A 9,671-nucleotide genomic window follows, 5' to 3' on the forward strand; every position below is an offset into this window, starting at 1 on the left:
ACTATTAGATTTTCGTCCCCCTTTACATAATGCATTACCCTTTCAATATCCTCATACACTTTCTCCATCTGTTCATATTCAGCTTGCGACGTCGGCATGTATACCTGAACTATCTTTGTCGGTGTTGGTCTGCTGGCAATTCTGATTAGAACAACCCAGTCACTGAACTGTTCACAGTAACACACCCTCTGCCCTACCTTCCTATTCATAACGAATCCTACACCTGTTATACCATTTTCTGCTGCTGTTGATATTACCTGATACTCATCTGACAAGAAATCTTTGTCTTCCTTCCACTTCACTTCATTGACCCCTACTATATCTAGATTGAGCCTTTGCATTTCCCCTTTCAGATTGTCTAGTTTCCCTACCACGTTCAAGCTGCTAACATTCCACCCCCCGACTCGTAGAACTTTATCCTTTCGTTGATTATTCAAACTTTTTCTCATGGCAACCTCCCCCTTGGCAGTCCCCTCCCGGAGATCCGAATGGGGGACTACTCCGGAATCTTTTGCCAATGGAGAGATCATCATGACACTTCAGTTACAGGCCACATGTCCTGTGGATACTCGTTATGTGTCTTTAATGCAGTGGTTTCCATTGCCTTCTGCATCCTCAAGTCGTTGATCATTGCTGATTCTTCCGCCTTTAGGGGCAATTTCCCACCCCTAGGACAAGAGAGTGCCCTGAACCTCTATCCGCTCCTCCGCCATCTTTGACAAGGCCGTTGGCAGAATGAGGCTGACCTCTTATGCCGGAAGTCTTCGGCCGCCAATGCTGATTATTTATCAAAATTTCGGCAGTGGCGGGGATCGAACCCGGGACCGAAGACGTTTTAATTATGAATCAAAGACGCTACCCCCTATTTTTTTTTTTTAAATCTCATTTTGTTCGTTTTCGTTCGTTGAATATGCTCGGGGCGGACGTCGTAAGACATCCGTTTAAGTTCGTTGTTGATCGAATAGCTCAGTTTTTTTATTACAGAGGGCATACGTAGACCACGGGTACAGCTACAAGTCAGAAAACACTCACTTTGGCACAATTAAAACAGCATGTTATCAATGTCTCAGCAGTACTTCACACATTTCTTACGCACTCCACTGTGCAGTACTTCGCGCTCGAGCACTATGTGGCTGCAATGGACGGATAAACGACTCCTGTGCTAGGAAGTTTAAAAGCTGTTCTTTCAGAAGTAGCTACCAGAACTGTGGCTCTAATTATCACGTGGGATAGATTGCCGTAGCTGATATCTCACAAGTGTGCGTCTCTCTTCTTAAAATATGGTGACGTTTCCGTGTAACAGGCAGTCAAATGAAAACGAGACTGACGGGAAAAAAGTAAGTAAAATGTTTATTGCCTCTGTAAAGTTTGGAAGGTAGGAGACGAGATAATGGCAGAAGTAAAGCTGTGAGGAAAGGGCGTGAGTCGTGCTTCGGTAGCCCAGATGGTAGAGCACTTGCCCGCGAAAGGCAAAGGTCCCGAGTTCGAGTCTCGGTCGAGCACACAGTTTTAAAATGGTTCAAATGGCTCTGAGCACTATGGGACTTGACATCTGTGGTCATCAGTCCCCAAGAACTTAGAACTACCTAAACCTAACTAACCTAATGACATCACACACATCCATGCCCGATACAGGATTCGAACCTGCGACCGTAGCAGTCGTGCGGTTCCGGACTGAGGGCCTAGAACCGCTCGGCCACCGCGGCCGGCTACGCACGCTGACCACTATAGAAATAGTCGCTGTTGATCCACTGCGGACGTGGGACACGGATTGTCAAATATTTAACAAAGAAATTCGCCAAACATCCGTACCAATTGAGGAGTTATTTTATTTTATTTTCGCAATCAGCAATTTAGTATGCCATCTTTATGCTCCATATGCACCTCTAAATAACTGTCGAAATTTTCATACTATGGCCGCGTTTTTCTGGATGTCGTGAATTCTTACCTCAAGTGCTTCTTTGGAAGATTTGACTGCGACCGATCTGTGCAGTTGACGACGACTGATTATTTGTATTCTTAAAACGCGCTTTACAGCTGCTGATTGACAACAACGAATACAATTTTAGAGTCCGTTTTCCAAAGTTCTCAGTCACAGTTATAGGAATGTATCTCCATAAACAACACCGACATATACACCTGTTGCTGATTTCGTTAGTCGTATAGAACACGTAATTTGCAGCCTCTCCATACGCGATGAGGAAGATGAAACGGGGAGCGCACTCACCAGCGTTGCTCCACCGAAGACAGACTTCCAGAAAGCGGAATGATCTTCCACCCGAGAACACTCTGACCCTTAATTAGTCATTTTATCTGAAGATAAAAGGAATACCACTGTAATACTTCCGCTCTCAGAGATCATCTTACTCAAGAACCCAGAAAACAGGATACCAAAATAACATATGAGCATCAGTGATAAAAAGGAAGACCATCGTACTGCTTACCAGAAGTTCACAAACAAGACCATGCTCTACAGTCTCTTATAAGAAACATGGGCCCACTTGCATACCAGCTGGCCAAACATCAAACGACAGTATAAATGGCGGCACTATATCAGGTACATTTCATTCAGTGAATCAGAGCGTCTTCCTAAACAGAACCTTATGGAGGACTCCGACATGCTCTCCCTCTTCAAAAGGATGCCATGTTCGGATCCCTTCCAGCACCCCACAAAGACTAAGTTTCTCGAAGCTGTCCTCGGATCTATATATTTCTTTTTGCTGGTGACTATTATGATCAATCGGATGGCATCTCCATTGCCTGCTGTGAGCCTATATTTTGGGCAAGCCTCTGGAGAAAGCTACACTGAAGCCCACATGGTTCTTCGTATGTGTTGATGACACATTTGCGGCGTGGCCAAAGTGAGGGGAAACGCTCCAGGAGTTCTTCCAACATTAAACCTATCTACATCCAAGTTTTAAAATCACCATGGAGGTGACGAACGTCCCTTTTAGGACGTCCTTGTCAAACTCAAAGCGAATTGCACCATATCATACAGTATGTACAGGGGAGTCACTCACACTGGCAATCCTCTAGGAGCCAATAACCTTCACACAATGAGAAGTGTAAGTGCTAGTGCAATACCGAAGAGAGCCTTCTGGAGCTCTAACAATCTAAGAACGTATTGAGCGCAGATACGGCGACAGAAAACTCTGACGAGCTTTCAGGCAGAGCGTTTCCATTAAATACACTATGAGATCAAAAGTATCCGGACACTTGGCTGAATGTGACTGACTCCATCGGTTATGATGAAATTGAATATGGTGTTGGCAGACCATTAGCCTTGATGACTGCTTCCACTCTCGCAGGCATACGTTAATCCAGGTGCTGGAAGGTTTCTTGGGGAATGGCAGCCCATTTTACACGGAGTGCTACACTGAGGAGAGGTATCGATGTCGGTCGGTGAGGAATAACACGAAGCAAGCGTTCCAAAACATCAAAAAGGTTTCAGGTCAGGACTCTGTGCAGGCCAGTCCATTACAGGGGTTTTGTTGTAGTGTAACCACTCCGCCACAGTCCGTGCATTATGAACAGGTGCTCGATCGTGTTGAAAGATGCAATCGCCATCCCCGAATTGCTTTTCAGCGGTGGGAAGCAAGAACGTTCTTAGAACATCGATGTAGGTCTGTCTGTGAGAGTGCCACACAAAACAACTAGGGGTGCAAGCCCCCGCCATGAAAAACTCTACCACACCATAACACCACCGCCCCTGCATTTTACTCTTGGCGCTACATACGCTGCCAGATGACGTTCACCGGACATTCACCATACCCACACCCTGCCATTGGATCGCCACACTGTGTACCATGATTCCACACAACGCTTTTCCACTGTTCAGTCGTCCAGTGTTTACGCTCCTTACACCAAGTGAGGCGTCGTTTGCGTTTACCGGCGTGATGCGTGGCTCATGACCAGCCCCTCGACCATGACATCGAGGTTCTCTCACCTCCCGCCTTACTGTCATAGTGGATCTTGATGTAGTTTGAAATTCCTGTGTGATGGTCTGATGTCTGCCTATTACAAATTAAGACCCTGTTCAACTATCGGCAGCCCCTGTCAGTCAACAGACGAGGTCGGCCTGTATGCTTCTGTTCTGTTCGTGTCCCTTCACGTTTCTAATTCTCTATGACATCGGAAACAGTGGACCTAGGGATGTTTAGAAGTGTGGAAATCTCGCGTACAGCGAATGACTCAAGTGACAGTCAATCACCTGACCACGTTAGAAGTCCGTGAGTTCCGCAAAGCGCCCAATTCTGCTCTCTCAGGTGTCCAATGAATGCTGAGGTCGCTGATATGGAGTATCTGGCAGTAGGTGGCAGCGCAATCTGCCTAATACGAAATACGTATTTTTTTGGGGGTGTTCGGATACTTTTGATCACATAGTATAGGATGGGATGAGGGGGACAATGGCGGATCTGCTGTACGCCAGAAAAGTATCGGAAAAAATCATTAGAATCCTGGCGCAGCGTGGTAAACAATTAGTTCTCCGTCCACCTCCGAAAGAGGTGAAAGAGGATTTGGGACTCCGTAAGCCGGGTGCCTTCCGTATTCCATGCTACTGCGGTAAAATATACGTAAAATATACAGAGGGTGGCCTATGCGGACAGTAGAAGGAAGATGCCTGGAGTAGGGGGTACACATGTGACTCAAACAACCCAGTGAAACAATGGTCATAAAACACTACTTACCTGCAGCGAATTCGACGGAATACAGGCTAGGACAAAAAAAAAAAAAAAGGAAAACCGGTAGGTGTGATGTACATGAACAGACAAAAAAATGATTACAGTATGCGAATGCATGGTTTTGAGGCCATAGGCACTGATAAAATTATCTCGGTCTTCCCGTCGCGTCGAGTTCTATAAAATCCAAAAATGGATTTTAATCCACTTGACACCACAGGAACGTAGAGAGACTTTTATAGAAAGATTACGATATCAGGAAAATTGGATTATGTATTCAAGAGTAAGAGCTTCACAAACTGAGCATGTCAATTACGCGTTGGTCCACCTCTGACCGTCATGCAAGCAGTTTTTCGGCTTGGCATTGACAAAGTTGCTGGATGTCCTCCCGAGGGATATCGTGCCAGATCAGTCTGCGCGTTAGGTCTTCAGAGCCCTGAGATGGTTTGCTGCCCTGCCCTTAACGCTTCAGTCGTTCTCAATTTGGGTGAGATCCGCTACCTTGCTGGCCAAGGTAGGGTTTGGAAAGCATGGAGACACGCACTAGAACCTTTCGTCGTGTGCGGACGGACGTTGTGTTACTGAAATGTAAGTCCGGGATGGCCTGCCACGGAGGGTGAATATCGCATTAGTGCTTTAAGAGTGCCGCGGATGACAAGAAAAGGGGTCCTTTTATGAAATGAAGTGCCAACCGGATGATCGCTCCTGTCTGTCAGGACGTAGGGCGCGTGACTATCAGGTTGGTGGTATTCCTCTTCTAACTGGGGCGTCTCCAGACATGTCTTCGCTGGTCATTTCTCGGTTCGAAACGCGACTAATCTATGAAGACAGTTCTACTCCAGCCAATGTGATCCCATCTGGGGGCGCTCCGGATACCAGTGAGACCACGCTGATTGTCGCCAGCATTTCGCCCGATAACCGTGACTGGTGGTCTGGGGTGTCATTTCTTTTCATATCAGGACCGTTTTGCTTGTCGTCCGCGGCATCCTTACATCACAGTGACATTCTATGTCTCGTTTTGTTGCCCTTCATGGCAAGCCATCTTGGGATTACATTTCTGCAAGATAAAACCCACCGGCATACTGCGAAATTTTCTACTGCTTTCCTACGTGATTGCCAAACCCTACCTCAGTTCTGTCATTTTCTGACAGGGTATGTATGCTCTTAGATTTGCGTACAAAAAATGTTACTGCACTGTGAATTATCTGAAGTTGTTCCAGGTTCGTCACTTTGTCCGTCTCTTTTCGTTCTGAATGTACTTGACACACATAGTGGTTACGGTTACTACAAGCCCCACCACAAGTTGGGAACCGGGACCAAATTGATCAACCAACAAGAAGCATGAATTTTCTCATAACCCACGACAAAATAGCGAAACAATTAAACTGCCAAAACTACACCTCCAATCGGACGGTAACGAGAGGAAGAGGATTCAAATGGTTCAAATGGCTCTGAGCACTATGGGACTCAACATCTTAGGTCATAAGTCCCCTAGAACTTAGAACTACTTAAACCTAACTAACCTAAGGACATCACACACACCCAGGCCCGAGGCAGGATTCGAACCTGTGACCGTAGCAGTCCCGCGGTTCCGGACTGCAGCGCCAGAACCGCTAGACCACCGCGGCCGGCAGAGGAGGAGGAAAGATCACTGTCTTCAATCACACCGGTGCTCGACTCTGAGCACTATGGGACTTAACTTCTAAGGTCATCAGTCCCCTAGAACTTAGAACTACTTAAACCTAACCAACCTAAGGACATCACACACATCCATGCCCGAGGCAGGATTCGAACCTGCGACCGTAGCGGCCGCGCGGACACCGGTGCCAGGGACAGGAAACCCGGTTGCCGGAGGCAACTAGGGAAAAGAGACGCTGGGTACACAAAATTATTACTTAATGATTAAATCTTCCACGAACTTAACTTGCAATTATGTTCGAACAGGCACTACACGACCTCCGATGGCAAGGATCCACACATCCGACCGCGCACGCGTCGCCAGCGTGCCCACCACGCCACGGTCGCGCGACAACACGCTCTGTCACCGGAATTCACGTCTTCTCTGCAATGTTGACGGGTAGTGATCGCTCCTTCATGTTAGGTGTCTCCTTTTAAACTCCAGTGTTGAAACTGAGGATTTAAAGACGCTCGTTAACGTCCCACCTAGGCGAAATGAACAGCAACTACTCGTGGGGCGAGTCTGTATACAACGAACACGCGGGGAGCTCTTCCGCCAACTCGACCCGCTCGTTACACACAACCGACATACATCACGTCGCGACTCGGTGCAACCGACCACTCCAGCTTCGCCCTAAAGAGCCACACTCCCCTCTCGTGTCCACCACACACTCTGCGTGCTGTGCCCCTACTTCCGCGCCACCACACGAGGTTACAACCGGGTAAAAGATCTCACTTCCTCCATAGCAGTTTCCCGGAAGCAAAAACCCATATATCTATACCAGAGGGAAAAGACAAGAAAGCTGCCACTTAATGACAGACAACATATCCTACAAACATGTCAGGGGAAGAAAAGTAAAACCAATGCAATCCAAACACAAGGTGTAGCACGAGTCGATATACGGCTCAGTACTGTTGTACTTCTGTTGATCAATGGATTTTCGAAAATTTCATGATGTTGCAGTTAATATATTTTTGTCGTCACATTTTTCAAAGTATTTCATTTTAGAAGTTACGTTAAGCTCACTGCAGATATCCCAGAGAGCATTTTAAAGTTTTCTCTAAAGTTTCCTTTTCATTTGTCTTTAATGACACTCATTCTTTTCTCTGTTTCTGAACTGTTCATGCAGCTAAGTAATGTAATATGACTTACTGTATATCATGATGTGAGACTACATTTTCAAAGGATACACTTGTGTATGTCTAACTCCCACTTTTAGAGTGAACTCATTATTTATCAGTGTACTATTATCTTGAGCTAAATAAGTTTTTTGTGTTAGCTACTATTATGAAATTCTCATTAAACTGATCATTTATTAGTGATTTCCTCTTTCTACCCGACAGACAGCACAATTATCTATCACAAGTGTACAGGAAAATTTTCAGCACTTCTGAGTGAGGGCCTGTATACTTTAACAGTATCAAGTACTACATTATCAAATAACAAAAACATGATGTTATATGTAGACCTAGCATGATTGCTTAACGTATTTATAAAAACCTAATGGTTGTCTATTCCAGTGATAAGGTGCTGAGTCAGACAAATGTTATCAATATACTTCCCACTGAGAGATCGGCAGGTTAAACCAACACCTCATTTATTTGATGTTTATTATCCCAGAAGCTGATATCCCACTTCCCTCTAACTTTATATGTTGAATTGGGAGTCTTTATCTATGTTTAACAGTATTTGATTTCTGAATCGTTTGTAAAGGAGGTGTATGACATTGTCCTGCAGAAGCTACAGGAAGTAGCACATGTGTGATTGCGGACCCCATTATTCTACTCAAAGATGTAACTAGATGTCTCTGTTCCTAGAAAATACAAGTTCTTTGATTTTAAGAATCAGTTTATAACACTTACTGCCCAACTTATCATAAGTTACAAAGTTTACTTAAATGAAATAAAATATGGTCGCCAGCCTAATTAGGGATAGTAATATGAACATTACTTTTAAAGAATCGGTACTGAATTTTGACAAAGGATATCTACTATTACTTCTTTCCCAGTGAAGTGCAATGAAACTCTACTATAATCAGATAAGTTGGTACGGTGAATACCAGCAGTTATAAATAGTATGTGCAAGCTCTCGCAGGAACTATTGACACTTTATCTATACTCAACAGTAATACTGTGTCATATATAAGTTATCTCATTATCAAATGTTGTGAAAGACACTACTAAACCAAAATTGGACATGGACATAGTCCTGTTTCAATAGTTACTTTTCATATAGTACAAAGACAATTATAAGTCACTTGCAACAGGATTCTTACGCTCTCTATGAAGCAATTTTATTTGTGTTTTTTTGAATAAAAGCAATAAGAGTAAATTTATTTTTCATAGGCAAAGACTTAGGTGGGAGCCCTCAAACTGTCTTTCCAATTTTTCTTACAGAAAGCACACAAAACTCTAGAATTACTTCATAATGCAATTAGTAAATTCATTGTTCAAGAATGTTAAGCAACACTACAGTGGGGATTCTCAACTGACCATTACACTAAAGTAAACTAAACACACTTTTCTCAGACGATTTTTAAGATGCAAATTTACGTATTACTCTTTCACAAATTTCACTCACCTTGCAAGACTTTGAAAACAGTTAATGCCGGTGATCTTTTAAACAGGTCATTAAGTATGACTTTAAATGCATTTTACTCTAACTAACCTCAAAATAACGTGCTTCCTTTTATCGTTAGCATAACTAGTAACTGTCACTGACAGGATTAAATGCAGTTAATCTTTGAAGCACAAATACTTTGAACTAAAGCAAATCAGACATAATGGAGGTTTTCATAAGCGCAATACTAATTACCTCCCTTGATTTCAGTAAACCCCACGGTATTTCTACACATCTGGTTGCTTTCAGAATTAAGCAACACCAACAATTACTTATTTTCAATCGTTTTTCACTTACAGGATATTCGCATGTTAGTAATTATGTGGAATGGTCCTCAGAGGTATGATGAGAGGAACCAATTCAGGGGTCAGACACACAGTTTATCATAATTTGCCTTATTATTGCAAAGTAAACACAACTTAAATGTACTGGTTCATATTTTGACATTAATCAGACCTCTTAGATTTTGCTGAAGTGACGGCGCAATGTTGGTGGCGAGTACATGGTGGCTACCTGGTCTTCCTCTGGATGTAATTTGCTCTATTACTTTCTTCTTAGCGACGAAATTACCAACTTTAGAGACTTTTCAAATAATACAGCACCATTTTAGAGTCATAAGCACATCCGAGACGTTTCCATATTAATCCAGGTATCTGCCGACTGACTGGGCTCTATCACTTGGCGCCCAGACTGAA

This window comes from Schistocerca cancellata, chromosome 8 (assembly GCF_023864275.1).
Source record: "Schistocerca cancellata isolate TAMUIC-IGC-003103 chromosome 8, iqSchCanc2.1, whole genome shotgun sequence".
Lineage (NCBI taxonomy): Eukaryota > Metazoa > Arthropoda > Insecta > Orthoptera > Acrididae > Schistocerca > Schistocerca cancellata.